This window comes from Phalangium opilio, unplaced genomic scaffold (assembly GCF_054372755.1).
Source record: "Phalangium opilio isolate 3A_F unplaced genomic scaffold, DU_Popi_V2 ptg000209l_1, whole genome shotgun sequence".
NCBI lineage: Eukaryota > Metazoa > Arthropoda > Arachnida > Opiliones > Phalangiidae > Phalangium > Phalangium opilio.
The window spans coordinates 13299607-13320743 of record NW_028324217.1 but is presented as its reverse complement, the minus strand read 5'-3'; the positions used below and the strand labels follow the sequence as shown (position 1 = coordinate 13320743).

The window sequence follows — 21137 nt, the reverse complement described above, 5'->3', positions numbered from 1 at the left end:
AATTCGAATTTAAATTAAGTGAGACAAATTAACCATCATCTTTTTAAAACAATAACAAAAAGTAAAATATGTTTGCGTTATACATACCTATTGGAATTTAATAGAGGAAAAAAAGTGAAAAAGCCAACGGCACGCACTGTTCCTAAGTGATCTCCCTCCCAAGTACTGACTGCGCTCGACGCTGGTTAACTTCGGCGATCGGACGAGAACCGCTGTATTCAGCGTGATATGGCCGTTGCCGCCAGTGCTAGTTACTAATTTGAATTTAATTAACCTTCAGCTTTATAAAACAATAACAAAAAGAAGATATGTTTGCTTTTTTCATATCTGGTGGAATTTAAAAGAGGAAACAAAAAGGAAAAAGCCAACGGCACGCAGTGTTCAAAAGTACTGACTGCGCTCGACACAGCTTAACTTCGTTGATCGGACGAGAACAGGTGTTTTCAGCGTGATATGGCCGTTGCCGAGAGCGCTAGTTACTAATTCGAATATAAATTAAGTGAGACAAATTAACCATCATCTTTTTAAAACAATAACAAAAAGAAAATATGTTTGCGTTATACATACCTATTGGAATTTAATAGAGGAAAAAAAGTGAAAAAGCCAACGGCACGCACTGTTCCTAAGTGATCTCCCTCCCAAGTACTGACTGCGCTCGACGCTGGTTAACTTCGGCGATCGGACGAGAACCGCTGTATTCAGCGTGATATGGCCGTTGCCGCCAGTGCTAGTTATTAATTTGAATTTAATTAACCTTCAGCTTTATAAAACAATAACAAAAGAAGATATGTTTGCTTTTTTCATATCTGGTGGAATTTAAAAGAGGAAACAAAAAGGAAAAAGCCAACGGCACGCAGTGTTCAAAAGTACTGACTGCGCTCGACACAGCTTAACTTCGGTGATCGGACGAGAACCGGTGTTTTCAGCGTGATATGGCCGTTGCCGAGAGCGCTAGTTACTAATTCGAATTTAAATTAAGTGAGACAAATTAACCTTCATCTTTTTAAAACAATAACAAAATGAAAATATGTTTGCTTTTTTCATATCTATTGGAATTTAAAAGAGGGGAAAAAAGTGATATTGCCAACGGCACGCAGTGTTCCTAAGTGGACTCCCTCCCAAGCACTGACTGCTCTCGACGCTGCTTAACTTCGGTGATCGGACGATAACCGGTGTATTCAGCGTGATATGGCCGTTGCTGACAGTGCTAGTTAATAATTTGAATTTAATTAACCTTCATCTTTATAAAACAATAACAAAAAGAAGATATGTTTGATTTTTTCATATCTGGTGGAATTTAAAAGAGGAAACAAAAAGGAAAAAGCAAACGGCACGCAGTGTTCAAAAGTACTGACTGCGCTCGACACAGCTTAACTTCGGTGATCGGACGAGAACCGGTGTTTTCAGCGTGATATGGCCGTTGCCGAAAGTGCTAGTTAATAGTTCGAATTTAAATTAAGTGAGAATAATTAACCTTCATCTTTTTAAAACAATAACAAAAAGAAAATATGTTTGCTTTTTTCATATCTATTGGATTTTAAAAGAGGAAAGAAAAGTGAAAAACCAACGGCACGCTGTGTTCCTAAGTGGTCTCCCTCCCAAGTACTGACTGCGCTCGACGCTGCTTAACTTCGGTGATCGGACGAGAACCGGTGTATTCAGCGTGATATGGCCGTTGCCGACAGTGCTAGTTAATAATTTGAATTTAATTAACCTTCATCTTTATAAAACAATAACAAAAAGTAGATATGTTTGTTTTTCATATCTGGTGGAATTTAAGAGGAAACAAAAGTGAAAAAGCCAACGGCACGCAGTGTTCCCAAGTACTGACTGCGCTCGACGCTGCTTAACTTCGGTGATCGGACGAGAACCGGTGTTTTCAGCGTGATATCGCAGTTGCCGAGAGTGCTAGTTAATATTTCGAATTTAAATTAAGTGAGAATAATTAACCTTCATCTTTTTAAAACAATAACAAAAAGAAAATATGTTTGCTTTTTTCATATCTATTGGATTTTAAAAGAGGAAAAAAAAGTGAAAAAGCCAACGGCACGCTGTGTTCCTAAGTGGTCTCCCTCCCAAGTACTGACTGCGCTCGACGCTGCTTAACTTCGATGATCGGACGAGATCCGGTGTTTTCAGCGTCATATGGCCGTTGCCGAGAGTGCTAGTTAATAATTCGAATTTAAATTAAGTGAGACAAATTAACCTTCATCTTTTTAAAACAATAACAAAATGAAAATATGTTTGCTTTTTTCATATCTATTGGAATTTAAAAGAGGGGAAAAAAGTGATATAGCCAACGGCACGCAGTGTTCCTAAGTGGTCTCCCTCCCAAGCACTGACTGCGCTCGACGCTGCTTAACTTCGGTGATCGGACGAGAACAGGTGTTTTCAGCGTGATATGGCCGTTGCCGAGAGTACTAGTTAATAATTTGAATTTAATTAACCTTCATCTTTATAAAACAATAACAAAAAGAAGATATGTTTGCTTTTTTCATATCTGATGGAATTTAAAAGGGGAAGCAAAAAGGAAAAAGCCAACGGCACGCAGTGTTCAAAAGTACTGACTGCGCTCGACACAGCTTAACTTCGGTGATCGGACGAGAACCGGTGTTTTCAGCGTGATATGGCCGTTGCCGAGAGCGCTAGTTACTAATTCGAATTTAAATTAAGTGAGACAAATTAACCATCATCTTTTTAAAACCATAACAAAAAGAAAATATGTTTGCGTTATACATACCTATTGGAATTTAATAGAGGAAAAAAAGTGAAAAAGCCAACGGCACGAACTGTTCCTTAGTGATCTCCCTCCCAAGTACTGACTGCGCTCGACGCTGCTTAACTTCGGCGATCGGACGAGAACCGCTGTATTCAGCGTGATATGGCCGTTGCCGACAGTGCTAGTTAATAATTTGAATTTAATTAACCTTCATCTTTATAAAACAATAACAAAAAGAAGATATGTTTGCTTTTTTCATATCTGGTGGAATTTAAAAGAGGAAACAAAAAGGAACAAGTTGGGAAAACCAAAATATTACCTCTCCGTGTCAAGAAGATTATATAAACTTAAGTATCCAATAAAAACGTTATTATATTTCTGAGTTGGGGTTTCCCATTTTTGTTGTTGTTTTGAAAAATATATCGCAATGCACGGGCCTTGATAGATATAGGAGGCAATGAATGAAATATATCACAATGCACGGGCCTTGATAGATATAGGAGGCAATGAAGGAAATATATCGCATGCACGGGCCTTGGTAGATATAGGAGGCAATGATAATCTCACTCTTTGCACGAGAGGTTTATCTTTAATATTTAAATAAATATAATTATTTTTAATTATTTTAATCTTCAATAATTAACATTAATAATAGTTAAATCGTTTAAAATAAAGTTATACCTATTATCTTCTCAAACTTTGCTAATATTGACGTTTAAAGTGAAGGGTACCCATCTTGCCCGCTTTTTTCAAATTTGGGGTATATATACGATTCGTTTTCATTATAATAGTAAGGAAAAAGCGCAATTGCGAAAACCTTTGGAGGCGATCCCACCTTAGGGAGGCTAGACGTTTCTCGTAACCCTAGCTGATCGCCGCGTATATCCTAAAACCAAACGATGATAATAGAGTAGAAGCCAATGATACAGATTGGTGTCTATGTGGAATAGACGGAAGACCAGTGGATGGTGGTGTTAGAAGACAGTGTAAGTGCAGACTGGTGTCAAAGTTGGGATTGACAAAGAACAGAAGATGGTGGTGATTAGAAGCCAGTAAGAACAGACTGGTGTCCGTGTGGGATGGACAAAGACCAGAAGATGGTGGTGTGAGAACTCGAGTAGAGGAGCCATTTCCGTGACTGTGAAAGCAGTTCGGAAATGGCGAACACGTTTGCTCCGATACGCAAACTGCGAACGCGGTCACGTGGGTGTAACAACAGACAGACAGACACACAGACACACACACAGACACACAGACAGACACACAGACAGACACACACACAGACACGGCCGTTACAGAACCTCTCCTGGACTACGTCACACGGAGAGGTAAAAAGCCAACGGCACGCAGTGTTCCCAAGTACTGACTGCGCTCGACGCTGCTTAACTTCGGTGATCGGACGAGAACCGGTGTTTTCAGCGTGATATCGCATTTGCCGAGTGTGCTAGTTAATATTTCGAATTCAAATTAAGTGAGAATAATTAACCTTCATCTTTTTAAAACAATAACAAAAAGAAATTATATGTTTGCTTTTTTCATATCTATTGGATTTTAAAAGAGGGAAAAAAAGTGAAAAAGCCAACGGCACGCAGTGTTCCTAAGTGGTCTCCCTCCCAAGCACTGACTGCGCTCGACGCTGCTTAACTTCGGTGATCGGACGATAACCGGTGTATTCAGCGTTATATGGCCGTTGCCGACAGTGCTAGTTAATAATTTGAATTTAATTAACCTTCATCTTTATAAAACAATAACAAAAAGAAGATATGTTTGCTTTTTTCATATCTGATGGAATTTAAAAGGGGAAACAAAAAGGAAAAAGCCAACGGCACGCAGTGTTCAAAAGTACTGACTGCGCTCGACACAGCTTAACTTCGGTGATCGGACGAGAACCGGTGTTTTCAGCGTGATATGGCCGTTGCCGAGAGCGCTAGTTACTAATTCGAATTTAAATTAAGTGAGACAAATTAACCATCATCTTTTTAAAACAATAACAAAATGAAAATATGTTTGCTTTTTTCATATCTATTGGAATTTAAAAGAGGGGAAAAAAGTGATATTGCCAACGGCACGCAGTGTTCCTAAGTGGACTCCCTCCCAAGCACTGACTGCTCTCGACGCTGCTTAACTTCGGTGATCGGACGATAACCGGTGTATTCAGCGTGATATGGCCGTTGCTGACAGTGCTAGTTAATAATTTGAATTTAATTAACCTTCATCTTTATAAAACAATAACAAAAAGAAGATATGTTTGATTTTTTCATATCTGGTGGAATTTAAAAGAGGAAACAAAAAGGAAAAAGCAAACGGCACGCAGTGTTCAAAAGTACTGACTGCGCTCGACACAGCTTAACTTCGGTGATCGGACGAGAACCGGTGTTTTCAGCGTGATATGGCCGTTGCCGAAAGTGCTAGTTAATAGTTCGAATTTAAATTAAGTGAGAATAATTAACCTTCATCTTTTTAAAACAATAACAAAAAGAAAATATGTTTGCTTTTTTCATATCTATTGGATTTTAAAAGAGGAAAGAAAAGTGAAAAACCAACGGCACGCTGTGTTCCTAAGTGGTCTCCCTCCCAAGTACTGACTGCGCTCGACGCTGCTTAACTTCGGTGATCGGACGAGAACCGGTGTTTTCAGCGCGATATGGCCGTTGCCGAGAGCGCTAGTTACTAATTCGAATTTAAATAAAGTGAGAAAAATTAACCTTCATCTTTTTAAAACAATAACAAAAAGAAAATATATATTTGCGTTTTTCATATCTTTTGGAATTTACAAGAGGAAAAAAAGTGAAAAAGCCAACGGCACGCACGGTTCCTAAGTGGTCTCCCTCCCAAGTACTGACTGCGCTCGACGCTGCTTAACTTCGGTGATCGGACGATAACCGGTGTATTCAGCGTGATATGGCCGTTGCTGACAGTGCTAGTTAATAATTTGAATTTAATTAACCTTCATCTTTATAAAACAATAACAAAAAGAAGATATGTTTGCTTTTTTCATATCTGGTGGAATTTAAAAGAGGAAACAAAAAGGAAAAAGCCAACGGCAAGCAGTGTTCAAAAGTACTGACTGCGCTCGACACAGCTTAACTTCGTTGATCGGACGAGAACAGGTGTTTTCAGCGTGATATGGCCGTTGCCGAGAGCGCTAGTTACTAATTCGAATTTAAATTAAGTGAGACAAATTAACCATCATCTTTTTAAAACAATAACAAAAAGAAAATATGTTTGCGTTATACATACCTATTGGAATTTAATAGAGGAAAAAAAGTGAAAAAGCCAACGGCACGCACTGTTCCTAAGTGATCTCCCTCCCAAGTACTGACTGCGCTCGACGCTGGTTAACTTCGGCGATCGGACGAGAACCGCTGTATTCAGCGTGATATGGCCGTTGCCGCCAGTGCTAGTTACTAATTTGAATTTAATTAACCTTCAGCTTTATAAAACAATAACAAAAAGAAGATATGTTTGCTTTTTTCATATCTGGTGGAATTTAAAAGAGGAAACAAAAAGGAAAAAGCCAACGACACGCAGTGTTCAAAAGTACTGACTGCGCTCGACACAGCTTAACTTCGTTGATCGGACGAGAACAGGTGTTTTCAGCGTGATATGGCCGTTACCGAGAGCGCTAGTTACTAATTCGAATTTAAATTAAGTGAGACAAATTAACCATCATCTTTTTAAAACAATAACAAAAAGAAAATATGTTTGCGTTATACATACCTATTGGAATTTAATAGAGGAAAAAAAGTGAAAAAGCCAACGGCACGCACTGTTCCTAAGTGATCTCCCTCCCAAGTACTGACTGCGCTCGACGCTGGTTAACTTCGGCGATCGGACGAGAACCGCTGTATTCAGCGTGATATGGCCGTTGCCGCCAGTGCTAGTTATTAATTTGAATTTAATTAACCTTCAGCTTTATAAAACAATAACAAAAGAAGATATGTTTGCTTTTTTCATATCTGGTGGAATTTAAAAGAGGAAACAAAAAGGAAAAAGCCAACGGCACGCAGTGTTCAAAAGTACTGACTGCGCTCGACACAGCTTAACTTCGGTGATCGGACGAGAACCGGTGTTTTCAGCGTGATATGGCCGTTGCCGAGAGCGCTAGTTACTAATTCGAATTTAAATTAAGTGAGACAAATTAACCTTCATCTTTTTAAAACAATAACAAAATGAAAATATGTTTGCTTTTTTCATATCTATTGGAATTTAAAAGAGGGGAAAAAAGTGATATTGCCAACGGCACGCAGTGTTCCTAAGTGGACTCCCTCCCAAGCACTGACTGCTCTCGACGCTGCTTAACTTCGGTGATCGGACGATAACCGGTGTATTCAGCGTGATATGGCCGTTGCTGACAGTGCTAGTTAATAATTTGAATTTAATTAACCTTCATCTTTATAAAACAATAACAAAAAGAAGATATGTTTGATTTTTTCATATCTGGTGGAATTTAAAAGAGGAAACAAAAAGGAAAAAGCAAACGGCACGCAGTGTTCAAAAGTACTGACTGCGCTCGACACAGCTTAACTTCGGTGATCGGACGAGAACCGGTGTTTTCAGCGTGATATGGCCGTTGCCGAAAGTGCTAGTTAATAGTTCGAATTTAAATTAAGTGAGAATAATTAACCTTCATCTTTTTAAAACAATAACAAAAAGAAAATATGTTTGCTTTTTTCATATCTATTGGATTTTAAAAGAGGAAAGAAAAGTGAAAAACCAACGGCACGCTGTGTTCCTAAGTGGTCTCCCTCCCAAGTACTGACTGCGCTCGACGCTGCTTAACTTCGGTGATCGGACGAGAACCGGTGTATTCAGCGTGATATGGCCGTTGCCGACAGTGCTAGTTAATAATTTGAATTTAATTAACCTTCATCTTTATAAAACAATAACAAAAAGAAGATATGTTTGATTTTTTCATATCTGGTGGAATTTAAAAGAGGAAACAAAAAGGAAAAAGCAAACGGCACGCAGTGTTCCCAAGTACTGACTGCGCTCGACGCTGCTTAACTTCGGTGATCGGACGAGAACCGGTGTTTTCAGCGTGATATCGCAGTTGCCGAGAGTGCTAGTTAATATTTCGAATTTAAATTAAGTGAGAATAATTAACCTTCATCTTTTTAAAACAATAACAAAAAGAAAATATGTTTGCTTTTTTCATATCTATTGGAATTTAAAAGAGGGGAAAAAAGTGATATAGCCAACGGCACGCAGTGTTCCTAAGTGGTCTCACTCCCAAGCACTGACTGCGCTCGACGCTGCTTAACTTCGGTGATCGGACGAGAACAGGTGTTTTCAGCGTGATATGGCCGTTGCCGAGAGTACTAGTTAATAATTTGAATTTAATTAACCTTCATCTTTATAAAACAATAACAAAAAGAAGATATGTTTGCTTTTTTCATATCTGATGGAATTTAAAAGGGGAAACAAAAAGGAAAAAGCCAACGGCACGCAGTGTTCAAAAGTACTGACTGCGCTCGACACAGCTTAACTTCGGTGATCGGACGAGAACCGGTGTTTTCAGCGTGATATGGCCGTTGCCGAGAGCGCTAGTTACTAATTCGAATTTAAATTAAGTGAGACAAATTAACCATCATCTTTTTAAAACCATAACAAAAAGAAAATATGTTTGCGTTATACATACCTATTGGAATTTAATAGAGGAAAAAAAGTGAAAAAGCCAACGGCACGAACTGTTCCTTAGTGATCTCCCTCCCAAGTACTGACTGCGCTCGACGCTGCTTAACTTCGGCGATCGGACGAGAACCGCTGTATTCAGCGTGATATGGCCGTTGCCGACAGTGCTAGTTAATAATTTGAATTTAATTAACCTTCATCTTTATAAAACAATAACAAAAAGAAGATATGTTTGCTTTTTTCATATCTGGTGGAATTTAAAAGAGGAAACAAAAAGGAAAAAGCCAACGGCACGTAGTGTTCCCAAGTACTGACTGCGCTCGACGCTGCTTAACTTCGGTGATCGGACGAGAACCGGTGTTTTCAGCGTGATATCGCATTTGCCGAGTGTGCTAGTTAATATTTCGAATTCAAATTAAGTGAGAATAATTAACCTTCATCTTTTTAAAACAATAACAAAAAGAAATTATATGTTTGCTTTTTTCATATCTATTGGATTTTAAAAGAGGGAAAAAAAGTGAAAAAGCCAACGGCACGCTGTGTTCCTAAGTGGTCTCCCTCCCAAGTACTGACTGCGCTCGACGCTGCTTAACTTCGATGGTCGGACGAGATCCGGTGTCTTCAGCGTCATATGGCCGTTGCCGAGAGTGCTAGTTAATAATTCGAATTTAAATTAAGTGAGACAAATTAACCTTCATCTTTTTAAAACAATAACAAAATGAAAATATGTTTGCTTTTTTCATATCTATTGGAATTTAAAAGAGGGGAAAAAAGTGATATAGCCAACGGCACGCAGTGTTCCTAAGTGGTCTCCCTCCCAAGCACTGACTGCGCTCGACGCTGCTTAACTTCGGTGATCGGACGATAACCGGTGTATTCAGCGTTATATGGCCGTTGCCGACAGTGCTAGTTAATAATTTGAATTTAATTAACCTTCATCTTTATAAAACAATAACAAAAAGAAGATATGTTTGCTTTTTTCATATCTGATGGAATTTAAAAGGGGAAACAAAAAGGAAAAAGCCAACGGCACGCAGTGTTCAAAAGTACTGACTGCGCTCGACACAGCTTAACTTCGGTGATCGGACGAGAACCGGTGTTTTCAGCGTGATATGGCCGTTGCCGAGAGCGCTAGTTACTAATTCGAATTTAAATTAAGTGAGACAAATTAACCATCATCTTTTTAAAACCATAACAAAAAGAAAATATGTTTGCGTTATACATACCTATTGGAATTTAATAGAGGAAAAAAAGTGAAAAAGCCAACGGCACGAACTGTTCCTTAGTGATCTCCCTCCCAAGTACTGACTGCGCTCGACGCTGCTTAACTTCGGTGATCGGACGTGAACCGGTGTTTTCAGCGTGATATGACCGTTGCCGAGAGTGCTAGTTAATAATTCGAATTTAAATTAAGTGAGACAAATTAACCTTCATCTTTTTAAAACAAAAGCAAAAATTAAATATGTTTGCTTTTTTCATATCTATTGGAATTTAAAAGAGGAAAAAACAAGTTGGGAAAACCAAAATATTACCTCTCCGTGTCAAGAAGATTATATAAACTTAAGTATCCAATGAAAACGTTATGTTTCTAAGTTGGGGTTTCCCATTTTTGTTGTTGTTTTGAAAAATATATCGCAATGCACGGGCCTTGATAGATATAGGAGGCAATGAATGAAATATATCACAATGCACGGGCCTTGATAGATATAGGAGGCAATGAATGAAATATATCACAATGCACGGGCCTTGATAGATATAGGAGGCAATGAAGGAAATATATCGCATGCACGGGCCTTGGTAGATATAGGATCAATGATAATCTCTCTCTTTGCACGAGAGGTTTATCTTTAATATTTAAATAAATATAATTATTTTTAATTATTTTAATCTTCAATAATTAACATTAATAATAGTTATATCGTTTAAAATAAAGTTATACCTATTATCTTCTCAAACTTTGCTAATATTGACGTTTAAAGTGAAGGGTACCCCTCTTGCCCGCTTTTTTCAAATTTGGGGTATATATACGATTCGTTTCCATTATAATAGTAAGGAAAAAGCGCAATTGCGAAAACCTTTGGTGGCGATCCCACCTTAGGGAGGCTAGACGTTTCTCGTAACCCTAGCTGATCGCCGCGTATATCCTAAAACCAAACGATGATAATGGAGTAGAAGCCAATGATACAGATTGGTGTCTATGTGGAATAGACGGAAGACCAGTGGATGGTGGTGTTAGAAGCCAGTGTAAGTGCAGACTGGTGTAAATGTGGGATTGACAACGAACAGAAGATGGTGGTGATTAGAAGCCAGTAAGAACAGACTGGTGTCCGTGTGGGATGGACAAAGACCAGAAGATGGTGGTGATTAGAAGCCAGTAAGAACAGACTGGTGTCCGTGTGGGATGGACAAAGACCAGAAGATGGTGGTGTGAGAACTCAAGTAGAGGAGCCATTTCCGTGACTGTGAAAGCAGTTCGGAAATGGCCAACACGTTTGCTCCGATACGCAAACTGCGAACGCGGTCACGTGGGTGTAACAACGGACAGACAGACACACACACAGACAGACACGGCCGTTACAGAACCTCTCCTGGACTACGTCACACGGAGAGGTAGAAAGTGAAAACGACAACGGCACGCAGTGTTCCTAAGTGGTCTCCCTCCCAAGTACTGACTGCGCTCGACGCTGCTTAACTTCTGTGATCGGACGAGAACCGCTTTATTCAGCGTGATATGGCCGTTGCCGACAGTACTAGTTAATAATTTGAATTTAATTAACCTTCATCTTTATAAAACAATAACAAAAAGAAGATATGTTTGCTTTTTCATATCTGGTGGAATTTAAAAGAGGAAACAAAAAGGAAAAAGCCAACGGCACGCAGCGTTCAAAAGTTCTGACTGCGCTCGACGCTGCTTAACTTCGGTGATCGGACGAGAACCGGTGTTTTCAGCGTGATATGGCCGTTGCCGAGAGTGCTAGTTAATAATTCGAATTTAAATTAAGTGAGACAAAATAACCTTCATCTTTTTAAAACAATAACAAAAAGAAAACATGTTTGCTTTTTTCATATCTATTGATATTTAAAAGAGCGAAAAAAAGTGATATAGCCAACGGCACGCAGTGTTCCTAAGTGGTCTCCCTCCCAAGCACTGACTGCGCTCGACGCTGCTTAACTTCGGTGATCGGACGATAACCGGTGTATTCAGCGTGATATGGCCGTTGCCGACAGTGCTAGTTAATAATTTGAATTTAATTAACCTTCATCTTTATAAAACAATAACAAAAAGAAGATATGTTTGATTTTTTCATATCTGGTGGAATTTAAAAGAGGAAACAAAAAGGAAAAAGCCAACGGCACGCAGTGTTCAAAAGTACTGACTGCGCTCGACGCTGCTTAACTTCGGTGATCGGACGAGAACCGGTGTTTTCAGCGCGATATGGCCGTTGCCGAGAGCGCTAGTTACTAATTCGAATTTAAATAAAGTGAGACAAATTAACCTTCATCTTTTTAAAACAATAACAGAAAGAAAATATGTTTGCGTTTTCATATCTATTAGAATATAAAAGAGGAAAAAAGTGAAAAAGCCAACGGCACGCACTGTTCCTAAGTGGTCTCCCTCCCAAGTACTGACTGCGCTTGACGCTGCTTAACTTCGGTGATCGGACGAGAACCGGTGTTTTCAGCGTGATATGGCCGTTGCCGAGAGTGCTAGTTAATAATTCGAATTTAAATTAAGTGAGACAAATTAACCTTCATCTTTTTAAAACAATAACAAAAAGAAAACATGTTTGCTATTTTCATATCTATTGGAATTTAAAAGAGCGAAAAAAAGTGATATACCCAACGGCACGCAGTGTTCCTAAGTGGTCTCCCTCCCAAGCACTGACTGCGCTCGACGCTGCTTAACTTCGGTGATCGGACGATAACCGGTGTATTCAGCGTGATATGGCCGTTGCCGACAGTGCTAGTTAATAATTTGAATTTAATTAACCTTCATCTTTATAAAACAATAACAAAAAGAAGATATGTTTGCTTTTTTCATATCTGATGGAATTTAAAAGGGGAAACAAAAAGGAAAAAGCCAACGGCACGCAGTGTTCAAAAGTACTGACTGCGCTCGACACAGCTTAACTTCGGTGATCGGACGAGAACCGGTGTTTTCAGCGTGATATGGCCGTTGCCGAGAGCGCTAGTTACTAATTCGAATTTAAATTAAGTGAGACAAATTAACCATCATCTTTTTAAAACCATAACAAAAAGAAAATATGTTTGCGTTATACATACCTATTGGAATTTAATAGAGGAAAAAAAGTGAAAAAGCCAACGGCACGAACTGTTCCTTAGTGATCTCCCTCCCAAGTACTGACTGCGCTCGACGCTGCTTCACTTCGGTGATCGGACGTGAACCGGTGTTTTCAGCGTGATATGGCCGTTGCCGAGAGTGCTAGTTAATAATTCGAATTTAAATTAAGTGAGACAAATTAACCTTCATCTTTTTAAAACAATAACAAAATGAAAACATGTTTGCTTTTTTCATATCTTTTGGAATTTAAAAGAGGGGAAAAAAGTGATATAGCCAACGGCACGCAGTGTTCCTAAGTGGTCTCCCTCCCAAGCACTGACTGCGCTCGACGCTGCTTAACTTCGGTGATCGGACGATAACCGGTGTATTCAGCGTGATATAGCCGTTGCTGACAGTGCTAGTTAATAATTTGAATTTAATTAACCTTCATCTTTATAAAACAATAACAAAAAGAAGATATGTTTGCTTTTTTCATATCTGGTGGAATTTAAAAGAGGAAACAAAAAGGAAAAAGCAAACGGCACGCAGTGTTCAAAAGTACTGACTGCGCTCGACACAGCTTAACTTCGGTGATCGGACGAGAACCGGTGTTTTCAGCGTAATATGGCCGTTGCCGAGAGCGCTAGTTACTAATTCGAATTTAAATTAAGTGAGACAAATTAACCATCATCTTTTTAAAACAATAACAAAAAGAAAGTATGTTTGCGTTATACATACCTATTGGAATTTAATAGAGGAAAAAAGTGAAAAAGCCAACGGCACGCACTGTTCCTAAGTGATCTCCCTCCCAAGTACTGACTGCGCTCGACGCTGCTTAACTTCGGCGATCGGACGAGAACCGCTGTATTCAGCGTGATATGGCCGTTGCCGACAGTACTAGTTAATAATTTGAATTTAATTAACCTTCATCTTTATAAAACAATAACAAAAAGAAGATATGTTTGCTTTTTTCATATCTGGTGGAATTTAAAAGAGGAAACAAAAAGGAAAAAGCCAACGGCACGCAGTGTTCAAAAGTACTGACTGCGCTCGACGCTGCTTAACTTCGGTGATCGGACGAGAACCGGTGTTTTCAGCGCGATATGGCCGTTGCCGAGAGCGCTAGTTACTAATTCGAATTTAAATTAAGTGAGACAAATTAACCATCATCTTTTTAAAACAATAACAAAAAGAAAATATGTTTGCGATATACATACCTATTGGAATTTAATAGAGGAAAAAAAGTGAAAAAGCCAACGGCACGCACTGTTCCTAAGTGATCTCCCTCCCAAGTACTGACTGCGCTCGACGCTGGTTAACTTCGGCGATCGGACGAGAACCGCTGTTTTCAGCGTGATATGGCCGTTGCCGCCAGTGCTAATTACTAATTTGAATTTAATTAACCTTCAGCTTTATAAAACAATAACAAAAAGAAGATATGTTTGCTTTTTTCATATCTGGTGGAATTTAAAAGAGGAAACAAAAAGGAAAAAGCCAACGGCACGCAGTGTTCAAAAGTACTGACTGCGCTCGACACAGCTTAACTTCGTTGATCGGACGAGAACAGGTGTTTTCAGCGTGATATGGCCGTTGCCGAGAGCGCTAGTTACTAATTCGAATTTAAATTAAGTGAGACAAATTAACCATCATCTTTTTAAAACAATAACAAAAAGAAAATATGTTTGCGTTATACATACCTATTGGAATTTAATAGAGGAAAAAAAGTGAAAAAGCCAACGGCACGCACTGTTCCTTAGTGATCTCCCTCCCAAGTACTGACTGCGCTCGACGCTGCTTCACTTCGGTGATCGGACGTGAACCGGTGTTTTCAGCGTGATATGGCCGTTGCCGAGAGTGCTAGTTAATAATTCGAATTTAAATTAAGTGAGACAAATTAACCTTCATCTTTTTAAAACAATAACAAAATGAAAACATGTTTGCTTTTTTCATATCTTTTGGAATTTAAAAGAGGGGAAAAAAGTGATATAGCCAACGGCACGCAGTGTTCCTAAGTGGTCTCCCTCCCAAGCACTGACTGCGCTCGACGCTGGTTAACTTCGGCGATCGGACGAGAACCGCTGTTTTCAGCGTGATATGGCCGTTGCCGCCAGTGCTAATTACTAATTTGAATTTAATTAACCTTCAGCTTTATAAAACAATAACAAAAAGAAGATATGTTTGCTTTTTTCATATCTGGTGGAATTTAAAAGAGGAAACAAAAAGGAAAAAGCCAACGGCACGCAGTGTTCAAAAGTACTGACTGCGCTCGACACAGCTTAACTTCGTTGATCGGACGAGAACAGGTGTTTTCAGCGTGATATGGCCGTTGCCGAGAGCGCTAGTTACTAATTCGAATTTAAATTAAGTGAGACAAATTAACCATCATCTTTTTAAAACAATAACAAAAAGAAAATATGTTTGCGTTATACATACCTATTGGAATTTAATAGAGGAAAAAAAGTGAAAAAGCCAACGGCACGCACTGTTCCTTAGTGATCTCCCTCCCAAGTACTGACTGCGCTCGACGCTGCTTAACTTCGGCGATCGGACGAGAACCGCTGTATTCAGCGTGATATGGCCGTTGCCGACAGTACTAGTTAATAATTTGAATTTAATTAACCTTCATCTTTATAAAACAATAACAAAAAGAAGATATGTTTGCTTTTTTCATATCTGGTGGAATTTAAAAGAGGAAACAAAAAGGAAAAAGCCAACGGCACGCAGTGTTCAAAAGTACTGACTGCGCTCGACGCTGCTTCACTTCGGTGATCGGACGTGAACCGGTGTTTTCAGCGTGATATGGCCGTTGCCGAGAGTGCTAGTTAATAATTCGAATTTAAATTAAGTGAGACAAATTAACCTTCATCTTTTTAAAACAATAACAAAATGAAAACATGTTTGCTTTTTTCATATCTTTTGGAATTTAAAAGAGGGGAAAAAAGTGATATAGCCAACGGCACGCAGTGTTCCTAAGTGGTCTCCCTCCCAAGCACTGACTGCGCTCGACGCTGCTTAACTTCGGTGATCGGACGATAACCGGTGTATTCAGCGTGATATAGCCGTTGCTGACAGTGCTAGTTAATAATTTGAATTTAATTAACCTTCATCTTTATAAAACAATAACAAAAAGAAGATATGTTTGCTTTTTTCATATCTGGTGGAATTTAAAAGAGGAAACAAAAAGGAAAAAGCAAACGGCACGCAGTGTTCAAAAGTACTGACTGCGCTCGACACAGCTTAACTTCGGTGATCGGACGAGAACCGGTGTTTTCAGCGTAATATGGCCGTTGCCGAGAGCGCTAGTTACTAATTCGAATTTAAATTAAGTGAGACAAATTAACCATCATCTTTTTAAAACAATAACAAAAAGAAAGTATGTTTGCGTTATACATACCTATTGGAATTTAATAGAGGAAAAAAGTGAAAAAGCCAACGGCACGCACTGTTCCTAAGTGATCTCCCTCCCAAGTACTGACTGCGCTCGACGCTGCTTAACTTCGGCGATCGGACGAGAACCGCTGTATTCAGCGTGATATGGCCGTTGCCGACAGTACTAGTTAATAATTTGAATTTAATTAACCTTCATCTTTATAAAACAATAACAAAAAGAAGATATGTTTGCTTTTTTCATATCTGGTGGAATTTAAAAGAGGAAACAAAAAGGAAAAAGCCAACGGCACGCAGTGTTCAAAAGTACTGACTGCGCTCGACGCTGCTTAACTTCGGTGATCGGACGAGAACCGGTGTTTTCAGCGCGATATGGCCGTTGCCGAGAGCGCTAGTTACTAATTCGAATTTAAATTAAGTGAGACAAATTAACCATCATCTTTTTAAAACAATAACAAAAAGAAAATATGTTTGCGATATACATACCTATTGGAATTTAATAGAGGAAAAAAAGTGAAAAAGCCAACGGCACGCACTGTTCCTAAGTGATCTCCCTCCCAAGTACTGACTGCGCTCGACGCTGGTTAACTTCGGCGATCGGACGAGAACCGCTGTTTTCAGCGTGATATGGCCGTTGCCGCCAGTGCTAATTACTAATTTGAATTTAATTAACCTTCAGCTTTATAAAACAATAACAAAAAGAAGATATGTTTGCTTTTTTCATATCTGGTGGAATTTAAAAGAGGAAACAAAAAGGAAAAAGCCAACGGCACGCAGTGTTCAAAAGTACTGACTGCGCTCGACACAGCTTAACTTCGTTGATCGGACGAGAACAGGTGTTTTCAGCGTGATATGGCCGTTGCCGAGAGCGCTAGTTACTAATTCGAATTTAAATTAAGTGAGACAAATTAACCATCATCTTTTTAAAACAATAACAAAAAGAAAATATGTTTGCGTTATACATACCTATTGGAATTTAATAGAGGAAAAAAAGTGAAAAAGCCAACGGCACGCACTGTTCCTTAGTGATCTCCCTCCCAAGTACTGACTGCGCTCGACGCTGCTTCACTTCGGTGATCGGACGTGAACCGGTGTTTTCAGCGTGATATGGCCGTTGCCGAGAGTGCTAGTTAATAATTCGAATTTAAATTAAGTGAGACAAATTAACCTTCATCTTTTTAAAACAATAACAAAATGAAAACATGTTTGCTTTTTTCATATCTTTTGGAATTTAAAAGAGGGGAAAAAAGTGATATAGCCAACGGCACGCAGTGTTCCTAAGTGGTCTCCCTCCCAAGCACTGACTGCGCTCGACGCTGGTTAACTTCGGCGATCGGACGAGAACCGCTGTTTTCAGCGTGATATGGCCGTTGCCGCCAGTGCTAATTACTAATTTGAATTTAATTAACCTTCAGCTTTATAAAACAATAACAAAAAGAAGATATGTTTGCTTTTTTCATATCTGGTGGAATTTAAAAGAGGAAACAAAAAGGAAAAAGCCAACGGCACGCAGTGTTCAAAAGTACTGACTGCGCTCGACACAGCTTAACTTCGTTGATCGGACGAGAACAGGTGTTTTCAGCGTGATATGGCCGTTGCCGAGAGCGCTAGTTACTAATTCGAATTTAAATTAAGTGAGACAAATTAACCATCATCTTTTTAAAACAATAACAAAAAGAAAATATGTTTGCGTTATACATACCTATTGGAATTTAATAGAGGAAAAAAAGTGAAAAAGCCAACGGCACGCACTGTTCCTTAGTGATCTCCCTCCCAAGTACTGACTGCGCTCGACGCTGCTTCACTTCGGTGATCGGACGTGAACCGGTGTTTTCAGCGTGATATGGCCGTTGCCGAGAGTGCTAGTTAATAATTCGAATTTAAATTAAGTGAGACAAATTAACCTTCATCTTTTTAAAACAATAACAAAATGAAAACATGTTTGCTTTTTTCATATCTTTTGGAATTTAAAAGAGGGGAAAAAAGTGATATAGCCAACGGCACGCAGTGTTCCTAAGTGGTCTCCCTCCCAAGCACTGACTGCGCTCGACGCTGCTTAACTTCGGTGATCGGACGATAACCGGTGTATTCAGCGTGATATAGCCGTTGCTGAAAGTGCTAGTTAATAATTTGAATTTAATTAACCTTCATCTTTATAAAACAATAACAAAAAGAAGATATGTTTGCTTTTTTCATATCTGGTGGAATTTAAAAGAGGAAACAAAAAGGAAAAAGCAAACGGCACGCAGTGTTCAAAAGTACTGACTGCGCTCGACACAGCTTAACTTCGGTGATCGGACGAGAACCGGTGTTTTCAGCGTAATATGGCCGTTGCCGAGAGCGCTAGTTACTAATTCGAATTTAAATTAAGTGAGACAAATTAACCATCATCTTTTTAAAACAATAACAAAAAGAAAGTATGTTTGCGTTATACATACCTATTGGAATTTAATAGAGGAAAAAAGTGAAAAAGCCAACGGCACGCACTGTTCCTAAGTGATCTCCCTCCCAAGTACTGACTGCGCTCGACGCTGCTTAACTTCGGCGATCGGACGAGAACCGCTGTATTCAGCGTGATATGGCCGTTGCCGACAGTACTAGTTAATAATTTGAATTTAATTAACCTTCATCTTTATAAAACAATAACAAAAAGAAGATATGTTTGCTTTTTTCATATCTGGTGGAATTTAAAAGAGGAAACAAAAAGGAAAAAGCCAACGGCACGCAGTGTTCAAAAGTACTGACTGCGCTCGACGCTGCTTAACTTCGGTGATCGGACGAGAACCGGTGTTTTCAGCGCGATATGGCCGTTGCCGAGAGCGCTAGTTACTAATTCGAATTTAAATTAAGTGAGACAAATTAACCATCATCTTTTTAAAACAATAACAAAAAGAAAATATGTTTGCGTTATACATACCTATTGGAATTTAATAGAGGAAAAAAAGTGAAAAAGCCAACGGCACGCACTGTTCCTAAGTGATCTCCCTCCCAAGTACTGACTGCGCTCGACGCTGGTTAACTTCGGCGATCGGACGAGAACCGCTGTTTTCAGCGTGATATGGCCGTTGCCGCCAGTGCTAATTACTAATTTGAATTTAATTAACCTTCAGCTTTATAAAACAATAACAAAAAGAAGATATGTTTGCTTTTTTCATATCTGGTGGAATTTAAAAGAGGAAACAAAAAGGAAAAAGCCAACGGCACGCAGTGTTCAAAAGTACTGACTGCGCTCGACACAGCTTAACTTCGTTGATCGGACGAGAACAGGTGTTTTCAGCGTGATATGGCCGTTGCCGAGAGCGCTAGTTACTAATTCGAATTTAAATTAAGTGAGACAAATTAACCATCATCTTTTTAAAACAATAACAAAAAGAAAATATGTTTGCGTTATACATACCTATTGGAATTTAATAGAGGAAAAAAAGTGAAAAAGCCAACGGCACGCACTGTTCCTAAGTGATCTCCCTCCCAAGTACTGACTGCGCTCGACGCTGGTTAACTTCGGCGATCGGACGAGAACCGCTGTATTCAGCGTGATATGGCCGTTGCCGCCAGTGCTAGTTACTAATTTGAATTTAATTAACCTTCAGCTTTATAAAACAATAACAAAAAGAAGATATGTTTGCTTTTTTCATATCTGGTGGAATTTAAAAGAGGAAACAAAAAGGAAAAAGCCAACGGCACGCAGTGTTCAAAAGTACTGACTGCGCTCGACACAGCTTAACTTCGGTGATCGGACGAGAACCGGTGTTTTCAGCGTGATATGGCCGTTGCCGAGAGCGCTAGTTACTAATTCGAATTTAAATTAAGTGAGACAAATTAACCATCATCTTTTTAAAACAATAACAAAAAGAAAATATGTTTGCGTTATACATACCTATTGGAATTTAATAGAGGAAAAAAAGTGAAAAAGCCAACGGCACGCACTGTTCCTAAGTGATCTCCCTCCCAAGTACTGACTGCGCTCGACGCTGGTTAACTTCGGCGATCGGACGAGAACCGCTGTATTCAGCGTGATATGGCCGTTGCCGCCAGTGCTAGTTACTAATTTGAATTTAATTAACCTTCAGCTTTATAAAACAATAACAAAAAGAAGATATGTTTGCTTTTTTCATATCTGGTGGAATTTAAAAGAGGAAACAAAAAGGAAAAAGCCAACGGCACGCAGTGTTCAAAAGTACTGACTGCGCTCGACACAGCTTAACTTCGGTGATCGGACGAGAACCGGTGTTTTCAGCGTGATATGGCCGTTGCCGAGAGCGCTAGTTACTAATTCGAATTTAAATTAAGTGAGACAAATTAACCTTCATCTTTTTAAAACAATAACAAAATGAAAATATGTTTGCTTTTTTCATATCTATTGGAATTTAAAAGAGGGGAAAAAAGTGATATTGCCAACGGCACGCAGTGTTCCTAAGTGGACTCCCTCCCAAGCACTGACTGCTCTCGACGCTGCTTAACTTCGGTGATCGGACGATAACCGGTGTATTCAGCGTGATATGGCCGTTGCTGACAGTGCTAGTTAATAATTTGAATTTAATTAACCTTCATCTTTATAAAACAATAACAAAAAGAAGATATGTTTGATTTTTTCATATCTGGTGGAATTTAAAAGAGGAAACAAAAAGGAAAAAGCCAACGGCACGCAGTGTTCAAAAGTACTGACTGCGCTCGACGCTGCTTAACTTCGGTGATCGGACGAGAACCGGTGTTTTCAGCGCGATATGGCCGTTGCCGAGAGCGCTAGTTACTAATTCGAATTTAAATAAAGTGAGACAAATTAACATTCATCTTTTTAAAACAATAACAGAAAGAAAATATGTTTGCGTTTTCATATCTATTAGAATTTAAAAGAGGAAAAAAGTGAAAAAGCCAACGGCACGCACTGTTCCTAAGTGGTCTCCCTCCCAAGTACTGACTGCGCTCGACGCTGCTTAAATTCGGTGATCGGACGAGAACCGGTGTTTTCAGCGTGATATGGCCGTTGCCGAGAGTGCTAGTTAATAATTCGAATTTAAATTAAGTGAGACAAATTAACCTTCATCTATTTAAAACAATAACAAAAAGAAAACATGTTTGCTATTTTCATATCTATTGGAATTTAAAAGAGCGAAA

The 21137-nt window shown here is 39.2% G+C and overlaps 61 pseudogenes; all 61 read right to left on the bottom strand.

Moving 5' to 3' along the window:
- Positions 1-121: 121 nt before the first annotated feature.
- On the bottom strand, positions 122-240 carry LOC149620568 (5S ribosomal RNA; annotated as a pseudogene).
- Positions 241-601: 361 nt separating this feature from the next.
- On the bottom strand, positions 602-720 carry LOC149620567 (5S ribosomal RNA; annotated as a pseudogene).
- Positions 721-841: 121 nt separating this feature from the next.
- LOC149620566 (5S ribosomal RNA) lies at positions 842-944 on the bottom strand (annotated as a pseudogene).
- A 137-nt stretch (positions 945-1081) lies between these two features.
- On the bottom strand, positions 1082-1200 carry LOC149620565 (5S ribosomal RNA; annotated as a pseudogene).
- A 361-nt stretch (positions 1201-1561) lies between these two features.
- Positions 1562-1680, bottom strand: LOC149620564 (5S ribosomal RNA; annotated as a pseudogene).
- Positions 1681-1798: 118 nt separating this feature from the next.
- LOC149620563 (5S ribosomal RNA) lies at positions 1799-1901 on the bottom strand (annotated as a pseudogene).
- Positions 1902-2038: 137 nt separating this feature from the next.
- Positions 2039-2157, bottom strand: LOC149620562 (5S ribosomal RNA; annotated as a pseudogene).
- Positions 2158-2294: 137 nt separating this feature from the next.
- On the bottom strand, positions 2295-2413 carry LOC149620561 (5S ribosomal RNA; annotated as a pseudogene).
- Positions 2414-2535: 122 nt separating this feature from the next.
- Positions 2536-2638, bottom strand: LOC149620560 (5S ribosomal RNA; annotated as a pseudogene).
- A 136-nt stretch (positions 2639-2774) lies between these two features.
- Positions 2775-2893, bottom strand: LOC149620559 (5S ribosomal RNA; annotated as a pseudogene).
- Positions 2894-4295: 1402 nt separating this feature from the next.
- LOC149620558 (5S ribosomal RNA) lies at positions 4296-4414 on the bottom strand (annotated as a pseudogene).
- Positions 4415-4536: 122 nt separating this feature from the next.
- LOC149620557 (5S ribosomal RNA) lies at positions 4537-4639 on the bottom strand (annotated as a pseudogene).
- A 137-nt stretch (positions 4640-4776) lies between these two features.
- Positions 4777-4895, bottom strand: LOC149620556 (5S ribosomal RNA; annotated as a pseudogene).
- Positions 4896-5256: 361 nt separating this feature from the next.
- Positions 5257-5375, bottom strand: LOC149620555 (5S ribosomal RNA; annotated as a pseudogene).
- Positions 5376-5513: 138 nt separating this feature from the next.
- On the bottom strand, positions 5514-5632 carry LOC149620554 (5S ribosomal RNA; annotated as a pseudogene).
- Positions 5633-5993: 361 nt separating this feature from the next.
- On the bottom strand, positions 5994-6112 carry LOC149620553 (5S ribosomal RNA; annotated as a pseudogene).
- A 361-nt stretch (positions 6113-6473) lies between these two features.
- On the bottom strand, positions 6474-6592 carry LOC149620552 (5S ribosomal RNA; annotated as a pseudogene).
- A 121-nt stretch (positions 6593-6713) lies between these two features.
- Positions 6714-6816, bottom strand: LOC149620551 (5S ribosomal RNA; annotated as a pseudogene).
- A 137-nt stretch (positions 6817-6953) lies between these two features.
- On the bottom strand, positions 6954-7072 carry LOC149620550 (5S ribosomal RNA; annotated as a pseudogene).
- A 361-nt stretch (positions 7073-7433) lies between these two features.
- Positions 7434-7552, bottom strand: LOC149620549 (5S ribosomal RNA; annotated as a pseudogene).
- A 362-nt stretch (positions 7553-7914) lies between these two features.
- LOC149620548 (5S ribosomal RNA) lies at positions 7915-8033 on the bottom strand (annotated as a pseudogene).
- A 122-nt stretch (positions 8034-8155) lies between these two features.
- LOC149620547 (5S ribosomal RNA) lies at positions 8156-8258 on the bottom strand (annotated as a pseudogene).
- A 136-nt stretch (positions 8259-8394) lies between these two features.
- Positions 8395-8513, bottom strand: LOC149620546 (5S ribosomal RNA; annotated as a pseudogene).
- Positions 8514-8877: 364 nt separating this feature from the next.
- LOC149620545 (5S ribosomal RNA) lies at positions 8878-8996 on the bottom strand (annotated as a pseudogene).
- A 137-nt stretch (positions 8997-9133) lies between these two features.
- Positions 9134-9252, bottom strand: LOC149620544 (5S ribosomal RNA; annotated as a pseudogene).
- Positions 9253-9374: 122 nt separating this feature from the next.
- Positions 9375-9477, bottom strand: LOC149620543 (5S ribosomal RNA; annotated as a pseudogene).
- A 136-nt stretch (positions 9478-9613) lies between these two features.
- LOC149620542 (5S ribosomal RNA) lies at positions 9614-9732 on the bottom strand (annotated as a pseudogene).
- Positions 9733-10977: 1245 nt separating this feature from the next.
- Positions 10978-11096, bottom strand: LOC149620541 (5S ribosomal RNA; annotated as a pseudogene).
- Positions 11097-11217: 121 nt separating this feature from the next.
- On the bottom strand, positions 11218-11320 carry LOC149620540 (5S ribosomal RNA; annotated as a pseudogene).
- A 137-nt stretch (positions 11321-11457) lies between these two features.
- LOC149620539 (5S ribosomal RNA) lies at positions 11458-11576 on the bottom strand (annotated as a pseudogene).
- Positions 11577-11698: 122 nt separating this feature from the next.
- LOC149620538 (5S ribosomal RNA) lies at positions 11699-11801 on the bottom strand (annotated as a pseudogene).
- A 134-nt stretch (positions 11802-11935) lies between these two features.
- Positions 11936-12054, bottom strand: LOC149620537 (5S ribosomal RNA; annotated as a pseudogene).
- Positions 12055-12191: 137 nt separating this feature from the next.
- On the bottom strand, positions 12192-12310 carry LOC149620536 (5S ribosomal RNA; annotated as a pseudogene).
- Positions 12311-12432: 122 nt separating this feature from the next.
- Positions 12433-12535, bottom strand: LOC149620535 (5S ribosomal RNA; annotated as a pseudogene).
- Positions 12536-12671: 136 nt separating this feature from the next.
- On the bottom strand, positions 12672-12790 carry LOC149620534 (5S ribosomal RNA; annotated as a pseudogene).
- A 137-nt stretch (positions 12791-12927) lies between these two features.
- On the bottom strand, positions 12928-13046 carry LOC149620533 (5S ribosomal RNA; annotated as a pseudogene).
- A 360-nt stretch (positions 13047-13406) lies between these two features.
- Positions 13407-13525, bottom strand: LOC149620532 (5S ribosomal RNA; annotated as a pseudogene).
- A 122-nt stretch (positions 13526-13647) lies between these two features.
- Positions 13648-13750, bottom strand: LOC149620531 (5S ribosomal RNA; annotated as a pseudogene).
- Positions 13751-13886: 136 nt separating this feature from the next.
- Positions 13887-14005, bottom strand: LOC149620530 (5S ribosomal RNA; annotated as a pseudogene).
- Positions 14006-14366: 361 nt separating this feature from the next.
- LOC149620529 (5S ribosomal RNA) lies at positions 14367-14485 on the bottom strand (annotated as a pseudogene).
- A 137-nt stretch (positions 14486-14622) lies between these two features.
- On the bottom strand, positions 14623-14741 carry LOC149620528 (5S ribosomal RNA; annotated as a pseudogene).
- Positions 14742-15102: 361 nt separating this feature from the next.
- On the bottom strand, positions 15103-15221 carry LOC149620527 (5S ribosomal RNA; annotated as a pseudogene).
- A 122-nt stretch (positions 15222-15343) lies between these two features.
- LOC149620526 (5S ribosomal RNA) lies at positions 15344-15446 on the bottom strand (annotated as a pseudogene).
- Positions 15447-15583: 137 nt separating this feature from the next.
- Positions 15584-15702, bottom strand: LOC149620525 (5S ribosomal RNA; annotated as a pseudogene).
- Positions 15703-16062: 360 nt separating this feature from the next.
- LOC149620524 (5S ribosomal RNA) lies at positions 16063-16181 on the bottom strand (annotated as a pseudogene).
- Positions 16182-16303: 122 nt separating this feature from the next.
- LOC149620523 (5S ribosomal RNA) lies at positions 16304-16406 on the bottom strand (annotated as a pseudogene).
- Positions 16407-16542: 136 nt separating this feature from the next.
- LOC149620522 (5S ribosomal RNA) lies at positions 16543-16661 on the bottom strand (annotated as a pseudogene).
- A 361-nt stretch (positions 16662-17022) lies between these two features.
- Positions 17023-17141, bottom strand: LOC149620521 (5S ribosomal RNA; annotated as a pseudogene).
- Positions 17142-17278: 137 nt separating this feature from the next.
- LOC149620520 (5S ribosomal RNA) lies at positions 17279-17397 on the bottom strand (annotated as a pseudogene).
- Positions 17398-17758: 361 nt separating this feature from the next.
- On the bottom strand, positions 17759-17877 carry LOC149620519 (5S ribosomal RNA; annotated as a pseudogene).
- Positions 17878-18014: 137 nt separating this feature from the next.
- On the bottom strand, positions 18015-18133 carry LOC149620518 (5S ribosomal RNA; annotated as a pseudogene).
- Positions 18134-18493: 360 nt separating this feature from the next.
- Positions 18494-18612, bottom strand: LOC149620517 (5S ribosomal RNA; annotated as a pseudogene).
- A 122-nt stretch (positions 18613-18734) lies between these two features.
- Positions 18735-18837, bottom strand: LOC149620516 (5S ribosomal RNA; annotated as a pseudogene).
- Positions 18838-18973: 136 nt separating this feature from the next.
- Positions 18974-19092, bottom strand: LOC149620515 (5S ribosomal RNA; annotated as a pseudogene).
- Positions 19093-19453: 361 nt separating this feature from the next.
- Positions 19454-19572, bottom strand: LOC149620514 (5S ribosomal RNA; annotated as a pseudogene).
- A 122-nt stretch (positions 19573-19694) lies between these two features.
- On the bottom strand, positions 19695-19797 carry LOC149620513 (5S ribosomal RNA; annotated as a pseudogene).
- Positions 19798-19933: 136 nt separating this feature from the next.
- Positions 19934-20052, bottom strand: LOC149620512 (5S ribosomal RNA; annotated as a pseudogene).
- Positions 20053-20174: 122 nt separating this feature from the next.
- On the bottom strand, positions 20175-20277 carry LOC149620511 (5S ribosomal RNA; annotated as a pseudogene).
- A 137-nt stretch (positions 20278-20414) lies between these two features.
- Positions 20415-20533, bottom strand: LOC149620510 (5S ribosomal RNA; annotated as a pseudogene).
- Positions 20534-20655: 122 nt separating this feature from the next.
- Positions 20656-20758, bottom strand: LOC149620509 (5S ribosomal RNA; annotated as a pseudogene).
- A 134-nt stretch (positions 20759-20892) lies between these two features.
- LOC149620508 (5S ribosomal RNA) lies at positions 20893-21011 on the bottom strand (annotated as a pseudogene).
- Positions 21012-21137: the final 126 nt, after the last annotated feature.